General features: G+C 32.7%; 1 pseudogene; it reads right to left on the bottom strand.

The window, feature by feature from the left end:
* Window positions 1-1,839: 1,839 nt before the first annotated feature.
* LOC143388126 (testis-expressed protein 9-like) lies at window positions 1,840-21,657 on the bottom strand (annotated as a pseudogene).
* Window positions 21,658-22,277: the final 620 nt, after the last annotated feature.

The raw sequence follows: 22,277 nt of genomic DNA, 5'->3' as shown, positions 1-22,277 counted from the left end.
GAACTTCCCTTAGAAATACTTTAGTTTTCATTTTTCCTCTCAAATTCAAGATTTACCTTTTCCTCACTGATTGCTGGTTATTCAGGAGCATATTGTTTAAATTCCGTGTATTTGTAAAGTTTCTGAAGTTCCTTCTGTTACCAATTTATAGTTTTATACCATTGTGGTTTAAAAAAAATACTTGATGTAATTTTATTAAAATTTGTTCTGTGGACTAATGTGATCTATCCTGAAGAATGTTTTAAGTGCACTTAAAAATACATATTTTGTTCTTGGATGGAATTTTGTTTTTTAGAACTGAAACTCAAGTTCAATTTTTAATTTTTCTCTCAATTTATCCATTGTTGAATGTGGGTCATTGAGGTCCTATACCATCTTTCCCTTCAGATCATTTAATAAAAACTGCTATATGTATTTAGGTACATACATATTTGACAGTTTCTTATTAATGCTCTTGATATTACATAATGACCTTTAATCTAGTTTGTGTTTAATGTGTACTTTGACATAACTATCCTAGTTCTCTCTGTATGAAATATGTTTTTGCCATCCCTTTACTTTGTGTACATCCTGAGTCTTATAGGAAGTGTACGGGTAGATTTTGTTATTTATCCATTTAGCTCCTCTTATTTGGAAAATTTAATCCATTAACATTCCAGATGATTATCATCAGCATTTACTACTACTATTTTGTGATTCTGCTTTGTTGATCTTCCATTCTTAGGGCCTTTGTGGCTGAGTAATTTTCTCTAATTGTGTTTTTGTTTTGTTTTGGTTTGGTTTTTTAATTAATTTTTTATTTATATATGACAGCAGAATGCATTACAATTCTTATTACACATATAAAGCACAATTTTTCTTTTTTCCCCCAAGTGGTGGTGCAGGGGATTGAACACAGGGCCTTGTACTTGCTAGGCAAGCACTCTACCAACTGAGCTATATCCCCAGACTCTAAAGCACAGTTTTCATATCTCTGGTTGTATACAAATATTCACACCAATTTTTGTTTTCATCTATGTAATAATGTCCATCACATTCCATTATCATAATTGTATGATTTGATTCTTTTTAGTGTACTACAGGCTTTTGCTTTGTGGTTATTAAAGAGACTTGCACATATTAATAAAACAGGTTATTATGTTAAACTGATTACTTTGATCACATAAAATTGCTGTATATTTCCACTTTATATATTTGATGTCAGATTACATCTTTGTGCCTATATACATCTCAGGCTTAACAAATTAATACTTTTAATTCTGCCAGTAAACCTTCTTCGTACTAAACATATGTAATTTATATGTTCCACCATTACAGTCCTCATTGGTTCTGGTGGTATTAGGAGCACTTATAGCAGGCCCACTTCAGTAAAACCCAACACTGGGCAGATGTCCCCTTGACTCCTAGTGCCATTTAGGAATTCATAGTCCCTGCAAGACAGAAGTCTGCTAGCCAGCGCAGCAGACTTAGATTATGTACAAACCTCATCAGTAGGCAGACAGACCTCAGTGCCTGTAGGTTTCGGGTGCCAAATATTACACCTGTGGGAAGGATCACTGGAGAGTCCTCTTCTACCATTTGCTCCATCTCTCAGGATGTAAAATATTTTTAAGTGCAGTTGTAAAATATCAAAAAGGTCATAAAAATTAAAAATGGTCATAAGAAATAGATTAAAAAATTCTTGCTGCTTTATTTTATACAATATTTCCTTTTTCATTAATAATTACATATGAGAAAAAGTTTTATATCCCCACATCTAAGTTAGGAAATCTTTGAAGATTTTTTTGAAATTAAAAATTTTAACTTTTTAAGTTATAGAGACTAATTGAAGTAGATCATTCATGAATTGTCCCATTCAAGTGCCTTCATAAATTCTTCTTCGGTGAAAGATAGCATCTTGGCAGCTTCAATGTGCATCTGTTTAAAAAGAAATCAATATTGTCAGACGGATATCCAAATATAAGTTTGAAAAACATGCATTCTAATAAGCAAATATTTGAAAAGCCTTTCTTATCCCAACAGTAATACTGAACCAACCTACCATTAAAATTCAATATTGTAAAATGCCTTATAAAAGAAAGTGGGAGTACTTTAAGGTTTGAAAAGTAAAATAGTCATCTAAATAGTTATTGTTATTGTTATTCTATATTTGGCAAATATTTGTACCAGTCCCATTTCCCATGTAACTAATTTACTTGCATGCTACATTATACAAGCTTATGTATAACAGATTTTATTTAGATAAAAATTTGTCTAAGGATACCAAAATGAAACAAAGTAAAACTCTAATACAAAGGTCCAGATAATATCTATAATCCTTCATTGATACTCACCTTCTGCCTTTTTAAAACATCAATTAATTTTAATTGTTTCTTAAACCCTATCATTAATTCTCCATTTTGTTTTTCTAGCTTCTTGTTTTCTGATTTTAACATTTCAATTTTTTTGTGTTCTTCATTTGCTATATCCTACAAAAGAAAAATTTCTAGTATGTAATCTTTATATTTTTTAAGTAAATTATTTTATTTCACATCAGTAATAAAAATTATTTTTAACTGAAATATACATGTTCATAAAATTTTCTTTGTATTACCAAATTACTGGAATTTGATAGCTTTAAATCATGATCAGGTCATAGTAAAAACTTGTATTGAATGAACTCTGGACAGGTAACAAATATTTGAACCCCAAAAATACATTTCAAGACATAGATGAATAATCACTACTAAGCAAAATATGATCTTTAAAGGATATACTGGTTGAAGACCTCATTCACCTAGTTTTTCCAGAATGTACTTAACCAGTTCATGGGTTCACAGGGATAGACCTCAAACAAAAACGGTAGTCTTGTTGGACTAACAGTACTGCCAGGATGGTACAAATTTCTATGTGGGAATCCTTTAAAAAGCCCTTGAAATCTGCATACATACATACATACATCTTTATAGGATAAGGTTCTTGGGAACCTGTTTAAGGGAACAGGTATAGTCTAAAACCTTAGTAGAGAATTCATGCACTGCTCATAAGGGAGACTACATCATAGTAAAATTGTCTTACACAATGCAAAAGAGAATCAGTGAACATAATCTCTCTGTATTTGAAATACTGAAATGTTTGCTCTTTCATATAATAATAAAATGATACCAAAAGGAAATCACTGATACTTTTAATTTTGCCAGTAAACCTTCTTCATACTAAACATTACATGATTTATATAGTCCTCCTTGACTGTGGTGGTATTGGGGGCACTAAGAGCAGACCCGCTGCAGATGTCCCAACACTGGGCAGATGTCCCAACATGTCTTCAACACATGAGCCTTTGAGGGACATTCAGGATCCAAACTTTATAGCACATTCAAACTACCAGTGGGTCAAAGAAGATATAACTATGGAAATTAGAAAATCAATACACCAAAATGTATAGGCTAGAGTATAAACATTGCTAATACTAATAATGTAATGCTTATATTAAGAATGAAGAAGATCCCAAACCAACCTAACTTAATAATTAAGGAACCAGAAATATCTCAAAGCTAGCAGAAATGGAGAATAATAAACATGAGATCATAAATAAGAGAATAAAAAAATCAAATGAAACAGTTGGTGCTTTGGAAAGATTAACAAATTAATGAACCTTCAGGTAGACTGATGAAGAAAAGATAAAGAGGATTCAAATACCTAAAATCAGAAATGAAAGAGGGGGCAATACAACCAATTTTACAGAAATAGAAAGTATCATAAAAATACTATGAACAGTGTAGCTAACATTTGGATAGCCAAAATGAAATTAAAAATTCTAGAAACTCAGCCTACCAAAACTGAATAATATAAATTCTGAATAGACCTATAATTAGTAAGGATACTGAATGAGTATCAAAACCCTTCTGATAAATAAAAGTCCAGAACTGTCTGGCTTCACTTGTGAATTCTACCAAACATTTAGAGAAGAATTAACACCATCTATCCTTAAATACTTCCCTAGAATTGAATAGAACACTTCTGTATTCTACAGAAAACTCTAAGCCAACATCCCTGATCACATTAAAAGAATTATACATGGTGACCAAATAGAATTTATTGCTAGAATGCAAGGATAATTAAACATTCAAAAATCAATGTTAACATACCATATTAACAGAATGGAGAAACCCCATACTGTCATCTGAATTGATGCCAAAAAAGTATTTGACAAGATTCAAAAGCTCGTGATTAAAAAATTAAAAACCCGGGAAGAAGGAAACTATCTCTACATAACAGAAGGCTATATGTGAAAAGACCACATCTGATATCATACCCAATGGTGAAAAGCCCCAAGGCTATGATCAGGAACAAGAGAAAGGCACCGATTTATGTCCCTTCTGCTTTACATAGTACTATAAGTTGTAACTTGACCAATTAGTACAGAAGAAGAAAGACATCCAAATTGTAAAGGAATAAGTAACATTGCTTTTCATAAACAACACATTCTATATGTAGAAAACCATAAGGAAAAACTATCATAATCGATAAATTCAGTAAAGTCAGAAATGAATTGTTTCTATACACTAACAATGAACATTCCAAAAAAGAAATTTAGAAAACAATTCCATTTAAAATACCATCAAAAAGAATAAAATACAAAGGAATAAACTTAAAATAGAAGGTAAAAAACTTACATGCTGGAAGAAACTAAAGACAAATACATGGGAAAAAAATCATGTGTTTATGGATTGAAAGGCTCAATATATTGTTAAGATGTCAGTAGCAACCCAAAGAGATCTACAGATTAAATTCAGTTTTTATCAAAATCACAGTAGTGGTTTTTGTAGAAATAGAAAAATCTTTCTTTACATTCGTAGGACACCTTAAGGAACCCCAAATAGCCAAATTAATCTTGAAAGAGAACAAAGATAAAGGTCTCACATTTCTTGATTTCAAATCTTACTACAAAGGTACAATATTAGAACAATGTGGTGCTGGCATCAAGACAGACATACGGATCAATAGAATAGAATAAATCTTAGAAACAAATGCTCATATATATATGGTCAAGAGATTTAAAAAAAAAGAAGAAGATGGGAAAAGATAATCTCTTTAACAGAGTGGTGCTGGGGAACTGAATATGCACATGCAAAAGAATTCTTTCCTGATCTCATGCTATGCAAAAATTAACTCAAGTGAATCAAAGACTTAAGAATAAGAGCTAATGCTATAAAACTCTTAGAAATCCAGGAGGAAAAGATCATATCATGGGATGTGGCAAGGATTTCTTGGCTATGTGACATTAAAAGTATAATAATATTTTCATTAAAGTATTGTAATATATTTCTCTGAAGAATACATATGAAGGGCTAAAAAGCACATGAAATGATGTTCCGCATCTTTTATAAATAATTAGGAAAATTAAAATCAAAACCACAATGAAATAAAGCCTCAAACCCATTAGGATGACTACTATTTAAAAAAAGAAAAAAAAAGTAGATGATAGGAAGTATTGGCAAGGATCTGGGGAAACTGGGAAATTTGTACACTCTAAGTGGGAATGTAAAATGATACAACTGCTATCAAAAACAATAGCAGTTCCTAAAAAAATTCAAAGATAATTTTCTCTGATCCTGTAATTCCACTTAAAAGAATTGAAAGCAGTTTCAGATATTTGTAGACCTTGTTCATAGCAGTATTATTAAGGACAGCCAAAAACTTGGACACAACCCAAGTTTTCATTGACACATGAACACACAAAATGTGATATTATAAATATAATGGATTATTTTTGCACCTTAGAAAGCAATCAGATTCTGACTCATGCTACATGGGTCAACTTTGAGTACCTACGTCAAATGAAGTTGATTAGTTACAGGAAGACAAATACTACTGTATGATTTCATTCATGTGAGGAAGAGTCAGAAAGCAGAATGTTGCTTGCAAAGGGCTGGGCAAGAGGGAACTACAGGGTTTGTTTTTGCAAGATGTAGAGAGTTCTGGTTATTGGTTGTACAACTATATGAATATATATAACAATATTTTATTTTAAATTTAAAATGTTTACAAGGGTAATTTTCATTTGTAGTTTGCCATAATTTAAGTGTTTAAATTTACTTAGTGGCAAAAAGGAAAGGATAGTGTAAAGAAAGTATACTGCTAAAAGGTTTACATTATTCATAAAATTCTATATTACCTGATAAGTTAAAGATGTATATAATGAATGCTAAAATGCACACACAGAAGTGGAGATGAGACAAAAAGGGAGATCATTTTTTAAAATTAATTTTAAAAAAGAACATAAGGAATAAAAACAAACAGCTAGTTAATAGATTTCATTCCAACCATATTAATAATCACATTAAATGCAAAGGTGTAAGTACTCTAATTAAAAAGTTAGAGACTGTCAGATTTTAAAAACAAGCCAGGCATGGTGGCATGCCTATAATTCCAGCAGCTTGGGAGGCTGAGGTCCTAAGCAACTTAGCAAGACCCCATCTCACTTAACTGCTGAGCCACATCCCAAGCCCTATTTTTTATTTTATTTAAAGACAGGGTCTCACTGAGTTGCTTAGAACCTGCCTATGCTGAGCTGGCTTTGAACTCGTCATCTTTTGCCTCAGTCTCCCGAGCCACTGAGTTTACAGGCCTGCAGATTTTCACAAATTTAACCTAATATTATATAAAGGGGATAACAATACATCTCAAGTGAGGTTCATCCCAGGAATATGTTTGTCTTAATATTTGAGAATCAACCAATGTTATTCGTCACATTAATAGGCTAAAAGAAAAATATATTATTATCTCAAAAGAACAAGAAAAAGGAAACTGAAAAGAAATCCTGTATGCCTTCCTGTTGAGATCTTCCAGGGAACTTTGGTCAGTTTTTCTATAGGCCATAAGTTAAAAATGTTTTTATTTTGCCAGGCACGGTGGCACAACAGCCAGTGGCTGGGAAAACTGAGGCAGGAGGATGTTGAGTTCAAAGCCAGCCTCAGCAAAAGTGAGGTGGGAAGCAACTCAGTGAGACCCTGTCTCTAAATAAAATACAAAATAGGTCTTGGGAAGTGGCTCAGTGGTTGAGTGCACACAAGTTCAATCCCCGGTACCCACCCCCACCCCTGAAAATTTTTTTATTTTGAAAGGGTTAGATGAATTTAAAAAAGAAAGCCAGTGGAGACTACACAAAAAGGAACCATACATAGCCTACAAAAGCTAAAATATTTCCTAGTTGGCATTTTACATACTCTGTACAGAAAATCCTAAGGCTTCAAGAATAAGTGAGTCTAGCATAATTGCAGATGTATACAATGTACTGAAGTTAAATAGTATTTTTCTATTTTAGTAACAAAGATAAATTTGAATTTAAAAAGTATTTATAGTGACATCAAAAATATGAAATACTAAGTGATAAGTTGACAAAAAATACACAAGACCTACATATTAATATGTATAAAATATCGCTTAGAGGAATTGATGGCCTAAAATAAAGATATTCTCTATTTGTGATTTAAGACACAATATTGTCCAATTTCCCAGAATTTATCTATGGATTAATGCAATGCCAATCAAAATTTCAACAGGAATTGTTGTGGAAACTGTTAAGGTGGTTCTAAAATTTATAAGAAAAGGACCCAGAATAACCAAGCAATTTATAAAAAGAAGAATAAAGATGGAGGACTCACTGATATCAAGACTTATATAGCTCTAATCAAAACAATGATTAGCATAAAGGCAGGCATTCAGACCAATTAAATAAATATTCCAGAATAGATCCATACCTATCTGAGCAATAGATTTTCAACAAAAGTTTCAGGACAATTCAATGATAAAAGAATTATCTTTTAAACAAACAGTGCTGGAATAAATACCAAAAAAAGCAAAAAAAAACCCCAAAAAAACCTTATGCCTTTTATCTTGCATCATAAGGAAAAACCCCAAACATAAAAGCTAAAATATGAAAGCTAAAAGATACTCAACTTCTATAAGAAAACAAGTATGTTACCTTAGGTTTAACAATATAACTTAGACATTCAACAGGAAAAAAGTGTATGACTATATAAAAAATTATACATGAATGTTCATAGCAGTTTTTGTAAAATAGGCCAAAATTAGAAACAACCCACTTGTCCAACAGTTAATGGATGAACAAATACTGGTATATTTATACCATGGGTAAAAAAAGTTATTAAATTAACTATTTTCACAGGAAACAACATGGATGAATCTCAAAATAATTGTCCTGAATAAAAGAAGTCACATTGGAAAAAAATTTAAAAGAACATAAAATTCTAGAAAATGTAAAAACAAGTTACCTTGGAATGGAGGATTGTAAAGGGACACAAACTTTCAGGGGTGACAGATATATATAATGGGTGATTATTTCATAGGTATACAGTCAAAATTCAATAATTTTACACTAAGTATGTACAGGTTTTTGTAAATTATATTACAGTAGGTATATTAAAATAGACATATTTAGTTAAAAGAGGCAAAAAAATAGTTCTGGGAGTTAGCTAAAGCATAATTTTAAGGGAAACTACCATTAAATGCTTTAGAAAAGAAGAATTTAAAATCAATGATCTAAGCCTTCAACTTAAGAAGTTAGAAATAGAAGAACAAATTAAAACCAAAGCAAGTGGACAAAAGGATACAATAAAGAGAATTCAGTGAAATAGCAAACAAATTATAAAGAAAATAAAGGCAAAAGTTGAGTCTTTGGAAAGAGTAATTGATAAATCATTAACAAGATGGATCAATAAAAAATAAAAACACAGGTCAATCTTATATTATGGTAAGTGAAAGAAGCCAATGAAATCAGACCAGTGCAGTCTCTGAGGGGCCTAGAAACAGAAACAAGAGCACTTTCTGGGGAAATATAAATATTCTATAAAGTGGCTCGTTATACAGATAAGTAGGACTATGATGGTTTGGATGTGAGGTGTCCCCAAAAGGCTCACATGTGAAACAATGCAAGAAGATTCAGAGAAGAAATGATCGGGTTAGGAAAGCCTTAATTCGATCATTGAATTAATCATCTGATGGGATTAATTGAGCGGTAACTGAAGGCAGGTGGGATGTGGCTTCAGGGTATATATTTCTATCTGGTAAGTGGAGTCTCTGTGCTTCCTGGTCATCATGTAAGCTGTGTGCCTCCACCATACTCTTCCACCATGTTGTTCTGCCTCATCTTGATCCCCAAGGAGTGGAGCCAGCTGTCTATGGATTGAGACCTCTGAAACCATGAGCCCCTAAATAAACTTTTCCTCTCTACAGTTGGTCTGGTCAGTCACAGCAGTGAAAAAGCTGACCAAAACAAGAAGCCCAAACTCAGTGAACTATACATGTGCAATCTGCATTTTATTGTATGTAAATTATCTCATTAAAAAATTCACTCAGCTCTGTCCTTCCAACTCTACTCTTTTGTGTCTTTGAAGAATTACACACATATATATTCACTATCTCCACTTCCTCACCTGCATTCATTTTTCATTTCCCATTAAATCTGTCTTCTTCCCTTATCATTCTACCAAAATATTTCTCGGTGATCAATTGGTGTGGTTAAGTACTGAATACTATTGAGTACTGAATACTCCTTAGAAATACTAGACTATTTCAAGGCTCAATCTGGCCTTGCTTTTCTCTTTCTCTCACTTATTCTGTATTCCTATTCAATGCAGACTTCTCTAAGTTTTAAAACATTTCCTCTTGGATTCCTCAGAATAACTTCAAACTTTATAATTTTCTTCCCCAGAATTGTTCCAGTGTTTCTTAATTCAGTGAATAGTACTATCCTCCCTTAAGCTTTCCTTTCCCACAGACTATATCCAGTCTATCACTAAGCCCTATTGCATTGAACCCAGGGGCATTTAACCACTGAGCCACATCCCCAGCTCTTTTTATTTTGAGACAGGGTCTTGCTAACTTGCTTAGGGCCTCACTAATTTGCTGAGGCTGACTTTGAACTTGTGATCATCCCACCTCAGCCTCCTGAGGTGCTGGGATTACAGGCATGCACTACTGAGCCTGGCTCCTAAATGTATTTGAGAACTTAACCCCTCCCATTTCTACCACTATCACTTTAGTCCAAACTACATCATCATTTATCACACTTACTCTTAACCAATCTATCTGCATCCATTCTGGCCTGCTTGCCAGATTCTCTTCCCTACAAAGAATAACTGTATAGTAGTTTTGCACTGCTCTTTGGATGAAAAATAAAATCCTTAACCCTGGCCTAAAGGATCTAGATGACGTCACCCTTTAAAGCTTCACTTTGTATCACTCCCTTCACATCGAATTTGCCTTTCATTAACTTGTCCTCTTTTCTTGTCAGAGAACCATTTTTACTTAGTATTCCTTCTGTCCATAATTATCTCCCTGGACACTTAACTCCTATATAGTATTCAGATCTTAGCTTACCCACAGAATTTCTCACAGTTGCCCCTTAATTTTGCTTGATGGGTTATCTAAACATCCAACTTCTCCACTAAAAGCTGCAAGACTTCAAAGAATATATTCAATTTTTATCTCCCTTCCATCTTTCAGCTTCTAATAAAGATCTGGCCAGTACAGTACTTATCAGGCCCTAATATTTCTAAATGAATTAATGATGAATCAGAAATTATTTCTTTGTAAATGAAGTAACATGGACTTTGGTGTCACATTATAAAAGGATTTCAAGTAATCATCAAATCAAATGTCCTGTTTTTAAGTGGAATTCCAGTTAAACCATTACTTTTAACATTCCTTCCTTCAGTGTGACTTTAGCAATGACCATTTGCTAGACCCTGAGGACATGATAGTGATTAGGACTAAGGTCCCTTCATTCATACAACACCTGGTTTAAATTAACTGACTTTTCATTTCAAAAGTTACTCTTACTTTAAAACCAAATTTGTTTCCTAATTTCTGTTAAGAATAAGTTTGTCATTATTTTTAAAAACAGATCTTTGGTTTCTGATGACTACAAAGTAATCTTGTCCTGTTTTATGGAAACATTAATATTTCCCTGTTATATTTTTTAAACATATAGACCTGAATAATTTTAATTGACTATTTAACAATAATTATATGTTTAATCAAAATGAGAGGCAAAGTAAAAAGAATTAAATTGAAAGAAAAAAACCTGCTCTCTCTCACACACAAAAACACATACAGATTAGACTCTAAGAGAATTACTATATAATCCTGAAACATCCCTCAAAGATAAATGTTAGGCAAAATAATTTTTAAAAAATCAAAGTATGAGCTGGGGCTGTAGCTTAGTGGCAGAGAGCTTGCCTAGCACTGGGTTCGATCCTCAGCACCACATAAAAATAAATAAAATAAAGGCATTCTGTCCATCTACAACTACAAAAAAATTTTTTTTTAAATCAAAAGTATAAGACACATAGTTTTTTGGAATTCTGAAATAAGTTACATTTTAAAAATCTGGCCACAAGTGTCTACATTATAGTACATAATAAGCAATATATTCACAAATATTATTCCAGGAATTTAAATCAATCAATCATATGCAGATCTGGGGTCAGAAGTTTATATGGTGAATGCATCCAAGTTGTTTTTATAGTGTTGATGGTTTTAGAATGAGCTAGTCACATAACAAGTCTTCATCACCTGAATTTTCAAGATGGCCAGATACAATGAGGAGAGCCATCTACTGGAAACCAATTTTTCTTTCTACTATTCTACTGTGGGCTAATATAAAGATCAAATCTGTAACCAGAATTGCAAATCCTGAATCACTCATGGTTACTCTTCCTTTTATTTTCTTCAAAATCCTTTTAAAATGCAAATTGGAAATATTCTAATATGCTAATTATTAAGTCCATAGAGATTACTTAATTTGCTCATCTGATACCGTCATTAATGGCCCATGAACATGAAATAGTTTGATCAAAATAGGATAAACAATCTCACAGATGATATTGTTAAAACTGTAGTCACTGTCATGTATTTGCCTCTGTTAAACATGTTGGAGGACTAATCAAGGCCAGTTCCAGTTTATTCCTATTGTTACTAATATAATCCAAAATGTATTATCTGCATATGAAATGAAGGTGGTTCCTAATTTCATCACATGTCATTGTTAAATTATTAAATATTGTTCTAAGGGAAGAGATTCTAATGGAGTATCGACTTTTGTTCTTTCAGGTTGACACAGAACAAAAAACTAACAGCCAGTATTTACAGAATGTACAGATATCTTCATATACATCAATACTTGAACCTTCATTAATTTAACAGCTACTTAAGGCATTGAATGTTAATCCTATGCCAAGCATTGGCTAGACCTTGGAGATGGGATCTTTCTAATAGCTCTGTGACAGTAGTTATTGAACTATGGTTTCAGAACCAGCAGCAGTATCTCCTGGGAAACTCTTTAAAGTTCCAAATTCTCAGGCCTCACCCTAGACCTACTGAGTCAGAAACTCCAAGGCTGAGGCCAAGCAATCTGTGTTTTAACAAACTCTTCAGGTGATCCTGATACATGCTCAAGTTTGAGAGCTACTGCCAAGTTATTGAGAGCTACTGCCAAGTTAAACAGCCCCTTGCTTTCTATACTAGAAAATTGAGGCTCAGAAAAGAATATAACCAACATGAGACATGAAACACACTTTTTTTCCCCACTCCTTATCCTGAGCTCAGAAAAGTGTCTGGCATATAATATGGGCACCCATAAAGATCTTTTGGATAAAGAAGTGAATGAATCCTCTAAAGAACTGTGGTATCATCCAATTAGGTAAGAGACCCAGCATATAATCCTAACTTGCTGAAAAAGAAAGATGTTGATTATAACATCAAGAATTGTAAGTCTAAAACTATTATTTTTGATGCTTGCATAAGAGGAAGTTACCAAAAGTGATCACTACCAAAACGATTTAATCTTTCCATACCTTGTTGTTTTGTCTTAATTACTTAACTCCAGTTTATACGTTTCTGCTTCTTCTAGGGCTCTATTCAAGCGGACTTCTGTGGTGCTTTGGGTAGAGGCAGCCTGTTTTTGTAGTTATTATCTTTTATTTTCTAATTCCTGCATAGTAAAAAAGATAATTTCCCTTTTTATATTTTCCACTTTTTCATTCCCCAAATTTTCCTGCAAATCCCTGCAGCCCCCCTCCACCTACCCCACTCCCACCCCCTCACAACCACAGCTAGTAGATGGGCTCTAAGTATTAGAGTTCTCAGGGAATTCTTGCCTCAAACTGGTATTAGAAAAATATATCCTAAAAATGTAATTGTGAACTAAATTCTTACTTTGTTTGGAATTTTCTCCCTTTATTGACCTACAACATTATAACACAGTCCGTATTTTTTATAAGCAACCTTTTAAAACTATAGAGTTTTTTCAGAAGCCTCCCCAAAGGCCAATGTAAGACATACACTCTCACACAAACACTGTTTTTGTGTAAAACTGGCAAAATGTGTCATTTAAGAAAATTTGCCAAATGCAAGACATTCTGTATTAGTCCTACAGGAAAATCTCAATTTTGAGCAGAAACAATAATTTATGAATGATGGTTTTCCATGTCCTAGATTAGACTTATATTTCTGCAAATAACCTAGGATATTCCATTGCATACAGTCAAGAGGCCAACATGAAGAACATAAAGAAACATGAACATACTGGTAACTTCAAACTCCACCAGAACTTGGTCCCTATCAGCAAGCCTCATCTCTCACAGATGTTACCTTCAGTAAAATCAACAGTACTTGGATTACTCCCAAACAGCCATATGTTTCCAGCCTCTGATCCTGATCCCTTAACCTACTCATTAAGACTCAGAGTTGTTCATTAGGACTTTCCCTCCTCCAGGAAGCCTCCTATCTCTAACCCTCACTATCCACCCAGGTTGCATTGGTTGCCTTTCCTTAGAGCCTCTAGGACTTCTTAATACACACTTATTACAGCACCTGCTACATGACACTAAACTGTCCCTTTGCTTTATTTCCTTCATTCCTTTATAAACTAGGTCCTTGAGGACAGAAACTGTCTTTATTTATTTCCAGCACTTCAGTGGTATATAAAAGGGACTAATGACATCTTTGAACTTATAAATACTTAACCCACTCTTTTTGTAGCCCCTTCAACATAAGGCCTAGTCTAGACCCTTACTGAAAGCAGAGACCCAATAAATACTGTAGAACTGAAATGATACAATAAAAACATAGTCTGTATTCTTTCATGATTTTTTTCTCCTGGATATATCGCTATATCATCTTTGAATACTGATCTTCTTGGCTTTGAGTAATTAAGGGGGAAAACAAAACAACACATGTTGTTTTTTATGTAGGTTTCTAAACAAATCAAACTGTGTGTGGATACCATCTGCTGTCACAGTCTTCTTCACAGCTTTGTGGGTGGCAGCTACGCTAAAAACTTATATGATTTATTTCATTGTTCACATGGAAAAGAAAAAGAAGTTCATTAGCTGCAAAGTCCACGGTTCTTGCTACCTAATTTCAGCCTTCTCTCACAGACCAGGGGAACCTCCTTCCTGCTGGTGATTTTGGAACCTACTTTGCAGAAAAATAAAAACATGCTTCATTACATGATGTTTCCCTACCAATTCTTTAATCAATACTGTCCCCTTCTGGGGAGACATGAAGAAGAAAAAGGATAAAGGACAGTGAGGAGAATAGTAAAGCAGGAAATAATTTTTTTTTCTACATACATAAAGCCACTAAAGAAAGGAAAACCTAATTGAAAACATTTCTGTGTTCAGTCATACTCTAGTATCGTTTACTAAATACAGACAAGATACTACTGGCATCCTAAAAATAGACAAAATTAATCTGTTACCCTCCAAAAAGCAGTTTATATACTGCTGAACGAAAGTTTTATTAAAAATCCCAAGTCTTGAATTTCATGTCTTAAAGAAAATAAAGCTAGATAGCGGGTTGGGGTTGTGGCTCAAAGGTAGAGTGCTCGCCTAGCATGCATGAGGCATTGGATTTGACCCTCAGCATCACATAAAAATAAATAGAGGTATTGTGTCCACCTATAACTAAAAAATAAATATTTTAAAAAGCTAGGTAGTATAAAGAAAATAAAATTTAGCTTTAAAACCCAATGCTAGGAGCTTCAAGAGGAAATAATTTACCACCCTCTCATAATTCTTATATCACTCATAAAAGACAGTGGGAACATGAGAGAGGTGCATGTATCAGCTACAGCACAATGCAGTTAATGCTGGGAAAGTGACAAAAGTTCCACAGTAATTTAGGTGAGAAAAATCAGATAAGGATAAATAACTGATCAGATCAAGTTTCAGAAACAAATGACGAAGGTAGAATAAGAATAGACTTGGAATGAAAATCCTGGCAGCTGTGGAAGATGTAGCAATGATGTAGGGTGGGAGGAGATGTGAGATCTAAACAGGTATTAAATAGAGAAAAAGAGAGAGATCATATGACTTGTTTGTATATTTATGAAAAAGAATCCAATAAATTTTAATTTTGCAAGACAAAGGCAGGATAATGGCAAGATGCAAAATCCTTGAATAGGAGGGTATGGGATCCACATACAATTAAAGGATCGGCTTTAAACAGAAGAGGTAGTAATCCATTATAACAGGGAGTACAATATATGGGTATAGAAGCAAAGAGGCTGGTAGATTTCATGATAGGATGATGAAGTTGTCTTTTGATTTTCATTTTCATAATAAAACAGAGGGCAAAGTCATGAACTCAGAGGCTGGAAAGGGTGTTGGAAAGTTGAAGAAAGAAGACCAACCAATAATAACCATCTCTGAAAGGGGGAAAAATGTATTAGAAAATGCAGTATGCTTGAGATTTAAATAAATAAATTTAATGTAGGATTAATTAAAAATAAGACAAATCATCAATATCAAGAATGAAAGGTGTCATTATTGTAAGTCATATAAGTATTTTAAATTATATTATAAATAAAGGAATATTATGAACAAATTTGTCAATGTGTTTTATTACTTAGATGAAATGGACAAGTTTCTTGAAAAATAAAGATTACCAAAGCTGATTCAAAAAGCAATATGAAGGTAGAATAGACATATGCATTAAATAAATTGAATTGGTAACTACAATACTTCCAAAAAGAAAACTCCACATGGTTTTACCTATAAATTTTATCTGATGAATTATATCAAACACATAGGTCACTCTAACAAAACAGAATCCAGAAATAGACCCACAACTATATGCAGTCAATGCATTTTCTACACAGATGACATGGTAACCAAAGGGGGACAAATTGAAAAAAAATTAAACATTGACTTTAACCCTCATACCATAAAATTAATTTGAAAGATAGGACATTATATAATTTTTATTTTACATTATACACACAAATGTGTGCACACACACTCAAAAATTGTAGGAGAAAATCCTCATGACCTTAGGGTGGACAGAGCTTTCTGAAGAGAATTAAAAAAGAGAGAGAGAGAGAGAGAGAGAAAATAATGTATAAAGTGCATCAAAATTTAAAACTGCTGTCTTTGGAAACATACTGTTAGGAAAATTCAAGTCAAGTCAGACTAGGACATTTTATTCACAATACATATACTTCTAACCAAGGGATTATATATAAAGAGGCATAAGGAACTCCTACAACCCAGTGTTTTTCAAACAGGAAAAACGGGTTCAATAGATACATAACAAAAAAAAAATATGAATAACCAATAAGCATATGAAAAGATGTTAAACATTAACAGAAAGGAAATAAAAAACTGCAATGACAAAGTACTTCACCTTTAGTAGAGCTAAAATTATTAAGACTGAAAATATCAAGTGTTGATGAGGAGACAGAGGAACTGAACTCATACTGTTAGTGAGAATGCAAAATTCAATTATCACTTTGGAAAACTATTTGACAGTTTCTTAAAAAATTTAATATGTAATTTCTATAAGACTCAGAACATTTATCCAACATTCTGATGCTGGATATGAATTCACAAAATATGAATCTACACAAAATACTTGCATATGAAAATCCAATGGCTTTATTTTTAATAAACTGGAAAAAATTTAATGCCCACATAAACTAGTGAACATATAAACAAAATATGGCATATCTTCAAATAAATACTACTCATCAACACAAAGAAATGAACCACAAAACATGTTATAATACTGATGTATTTAAAAAACATTAAGAACAAAAATAGCCAGATACAAAAATTGCATATTTATGATTCCATCTATATGAAATTTTAGAACAGAGAAAACAAAACTGTAGTGAAAGAATGCAGATCTTTGGTTGCCTGGGGCCCTGGTTAGAAATTAGAAGTTTCTATGGGGAAGCGGTACAAAGGACATTTGAAGGAGAGTGACAAATTTTCTCTATCTTGATTGTGATGGTTACAAGGATATGTTAATTCATCAAAATTCATTGACCAGGTGCACTGGCCCTTTCCTGGGAGGCTGAGGCAAAAGGATTACAAGTTTGGGGCCAGTATCAACAACTTAGCAAGACTCTATCTCAAAATAAAAAATAAAAAAAAAAGAACTGGGGGATGTAGCTCACTGGTAAAGCGCCCCCTAGGTTCAATTCCCAGTGCAAAGAATAAAATAACTTCATTGAACTGTATTTTTAAAAGTCTTATTGTATTTAATTTATTCCCCAATAAAGTTAATTTTTTAAAAAGATCAATAACAGGAAAAGTCTAATGCTTTTTGTTTTTATAATTTAGAAAATAATCCATCTGTCACTATCAGCTGCTAAAATAACTTAATACACAATTTAAAAATAGTTGATCTCATTTGTGGGGAGAATATAGACTTTGGAATCAAACAAAACAGTTTGAATTCTGTTTGCTTAACCACTCGGACTCAGTTCCCCTACTATGTAACATTAAAAAAAATTGTTCCTCTTTTTTCTCAAAGGAAAGGGTATAAGCAATGCTGCCTTTAAGAATATTTATTTGATAGAGTCCAGGATATAATGGATGACAAAGAGAGAATGGACATAAAATGACCTATTAAGAGGTTCAAAAATAGTGTAGTAATTGCTTGAACCAAGTGGTGACAAGAAACTGAAAAAGATGCATGAAGACATTTAGAAGAAATAATGCATAGGATAGGATATGAGAACAAAGAAAATATATGTAACCAAAGTTTCAATATTACTTGAGACTAAAATAGTGATAAGGCTAGTACTTGGGTGTGTGGTGACAAATGATAAATGGCAAATTAAAACACAGAATAGCTGGGCACAGTGTCACATGCTTGTAATCCCAGTAACAGGAGGCTAAGGCAGGAGGATCATAAGTTTGAGGCCAGCCTGGGCAACTTAGTGACCCTTCCTAAAAAGGGTTGGAGATATAGCTCATTGTAAAGTGCCTCTGGGTTCCATTCCCAGTACTGAAATAAATAAAAAGATAGACAAAAAAAAAATGGCTCAGGGTATGTCTTGGTGGTAGAGTACTTGCCTAGCACACATAAGGCCCTGGGTTCAATGTCCTATACTATCAAAAAAACCAAGTTGATCTCTCAGTCACAGCTTTTTTTTAGATTAATCATCTGTATTTCTTAAACTGACAGAAGTAAAATATGAACTTTACATTTTCTAATAACTACTTTGAGGAGGTTAAAAAGAAAAAGGCAAAATTAATTTTAATAATGTATTTCACTTAACCACGTATATCTAAAGTATTATTTCAACATGTGACCAATATAAAAAAAAGATTGACTACATTCTACTATCATGTGTAACTAATACGAATAAAAAAAGATTGAGATATTTTAAATTATTCATTCTTCTTTTATAATGTCTTTAAAATCTGATGTTTGTTTTATACTATAGCACACCACAATTTAGACTAGCTATGAATATTAAATGGCTGTCTTTTTTAATATTTATTTTTTAGTTGTAGTTGAACATAATACTTTTATTTTATGTATTTATTTTTATGTGGTGCTGAGGATTGAACCCAGGGCCTTGCACATGCTAGGCGAGCACTCTACCACTAAGTGACAACCCCAGCTCATAAATGGTTATCTTTTTGGACAGTACAGACTTAAACTATTAGATACTATAATCAATTTTTATTACTAAATATGTGGGTATACTGTGGTACATCCATTCACCATTTACACTACTCAGCAATGAAAGGAATGGGCAACATGGATAAATTTCAAATGCTTTATGGTAAGTGGAAAAAATAAGACTCAAAGGATATAGTTTGTGTGATTCTACTTACATAATATATACTGGAAAAGGCCAAACTATCAGTGATTTTCCAGGGCTGGGATTAGGGGAAGGACTCGACTAAATTCACAAGGAATTTCGGGGGTAATGGAATTGGTCTATGTCATTGATTATGGTAATGATTAAACAACTGTGTGCATTTATCAAAACTCACAAAACTGTATACTAAAAAACAAATTTACTTTATATGAACTATGCCTAAATAAATCTGATACTAAAATTATTACCAAAGATAATGTCAATTATACCAAAATAAAATGCCTAAAAATAGGCTCTCATACAAATATACTAAAGAGAATCATAATAATGTAGTAATGAAGGAGGAATATTTTCTTACTAAAATCTCAGTACATGCTATATTATTATTTTTATCATCATTAAGTTTTACAAAATAATCCTATATATAGTATTGTTGAATTTTTATTATCACAATGGTAAATTAATAGAAAAAAAATAAGTAGGAGTTCATTTAAAATATATTCTTTCCTTAGATATGACACTATAAGTTTAAACAACCAAAATGTTAGATAAAACTTCATGCTTTAAAGGATACCTTAAGGAATGTAAAAGACAACCCACAGGGGCTGGGGGCTTTAGCTCAGTGGTAAAGCGCTTGCCTCACATGTCTGAGGAACTGGGTTTGATCCTCAGCACCACATGAAAATAAATAAAGATACTGTGTGTTCATCTACAACTGAATAAATATTTTAAAAAATACATAGAGAGTAGTAGCAACATTATTTAAAAAAAAAGACAACCCACATACTTAGAGAAATATGTGCCTATTATATATCTGATAAGGGACATACTGCTGTATATAGACTTACAGCTATATATATCCTATTAAAGAACTGTTATTACCAATAATAAAAAAAACAGTTTTAAAAATGGGCAAACAATGTGAACAGCCATTTCTCCCAAAGAAGAGATACAAAGAGAAAATAAGCACATAAAAAGATGTTCAACATCATCATTTATTAGCGAAATGCAAAAACATAATAAGGTAACTACTTCACACCAGAAGAATAGTTACAATAAAAAACATACTGTAACAGGTTTTGGCGAGAATGTGAAGAAACTGGACCCCTCCTTCCACCTCTTGGTGGGATATAAAATAGTGTAGCCAGTTTAGGAAACTGAATAGTTCCTCAAAACATTAAACATAATGTCACTAGATAACTCAGCAATTTCACTACTAGCTATATAGCCGAAAGAAGTGAAAACATATCATCACATAAACCTTGTACGTGAATGTTCATAGCAGCATTATTCAAAATAATCCAAATGTCTAAATGATGAGCGAGTTACGGCTATATGATGGGAATATTACTGGCCAACAAAAAGGAATACTGATTGATGTTACAACATGGATCAACCTTAAAAACTAGTCAGTATTAAAAAGCACATATAAGTCCAAGTATATGAAATTTCTAGAATAGACAAATCTATTGAGACAGATAATAAATTAGTGGTTGCCTAGGGCTCAAAGCATTTGGGGAAAGAGAGGTCAGGTATGGTAATCAAAGGGTACAAAAGTATTTTTTTTTAGGTTATGAAAATGACCTAAATTGACTGTGGTTGTAGTTGTGTAATTCTATAAATATACTAAGCTACTAAATTATGTTCTTTAGAGGGCTGGAGTTGTAGCCTTGCAAGTGTCAGGCACTGAGTTCAATCCTAGCATCACATAAAAACAAAGGCATTGAGTCAATCTACAACTAAAAAAAATTAAATGGATGAAATATATAGTATTTAGGTTGTTTTTGGTAAATACTAATAACTGAATAACCAAAAGTGGTGTTTATACAAATGTTACTTTAGTAGTTTTAATGTACCTTTGGCATTAAGTTAGGAAAAATAGCAAAATCATTACCCTTTCTATTAAAGTCAACTGTTGTTCTAATCCATCACATTTTTTATTTGCTTCTTCAAAAAGATTTTTATATTTTTCTATTTGGGAATGTTGCTTATTAATTGTTCGTTGCTGTCTCACACAATCTTCTTCAAGGTTTTTTACTTGAGACTTTAAATCCTGCAATTAATCTTCCTAGTTACAAAATTAGAGATAGGGTGATAAAATGTACATGAGTTCATATCCAAACAAAGCAGAAAACAAAAGAGGAACTTCAGAATATGATCTTTGATGAGATATTTATAGCCATTTAATGAAGAAAAAAGTATATTCCATTTTCATCTTATAAAATGCAAGTCAGATAGCTTATTTGTGTTTAACAGCTTACCTTGTAAGTCTGAAAAAGAATTCTAATTAGTACACTTTTAAAACTTCTTTTGCTTTGTGATAATTCAACATCTTGGAATAAAGTTCTGTATTTATAGATAATTTTTAGATCAAAATGTAACTGAACAATAGCTAAAAATAAAGCCATTAAAATATAATTGAAACTGCCCCCAAATGTCTTTGAATGTTAGAGCATTTATTTTATGAAGTTTTAAAATCTTACCTTTTTATTGCATTCACATACAACATTATCCAATTCCTCCTGCATAACATGGAGTTTGGCTTTTAGAAATCTGATCTGTGCCTCTGTGGATTTAAATGATTGCACTTACTGTCTTGCTGAATTAATATATCAGCAGTTTTAAGACATACTGCTACTTTAAGAGGGAAAAATGCCCAAAATAGCTCAAAACAGGTAGATCCCTGTTAAGGGATACTAAAGTCATTAAATACTCCGAAGGCAAAGATGAATGAGATAAATCCCTCTCAACAGAAAGGAATGACAGGGAACTATTCACATCTCATTAGAACTGAGTTTAGAAGGAGGAAGAAAAATCTCTCCAGAGGATCTAACCTGCTCCTAGACTCTCATAAGTTTGCAGACTGAATTTATACTCAGTAAGGTGGTCCACAATAAACAGAATTTACAGGGGTCTCAGGACAGTAATGTCTTAAAGTGACTGACATAAACAAACACAAATCCTCTCTAGCAAAAGTCAGCTTTAAATCTTTTAAAGTAGCCTGTGCTCCCAAACTACCTTTTAATCTTTTACTTCAATACATAACCCAGCCATTCTAAGCAATCATCTAGAGTAAGGGAAAATTCTTCCACTTAGGTCAAAGATACTAAAAAAGGAAGATACTGAGAGTGGCAGGATAATTCAGCAA

The sequence above is a fragment of the Callospermophilus lateralis genome, unplaced genomic scaffold (genome assembly GCF_048772815.1).
Source record: "Callospermophilus lateralis isolate mCalLat2 unplaced genomic scaffold, mCalLat2.hap1 Scaffold_103, whole genome shotgun sequence".
Lineage (NCBI taxonomy): Eukaryota > Metazoa > Chordata > Mammalia > Rodentia > Sciuridae > Callospermophilus > Callospermophilus lateralis.
This window is presented reverse-complemented; position numbering and strand designations above follow the sequence as displayed.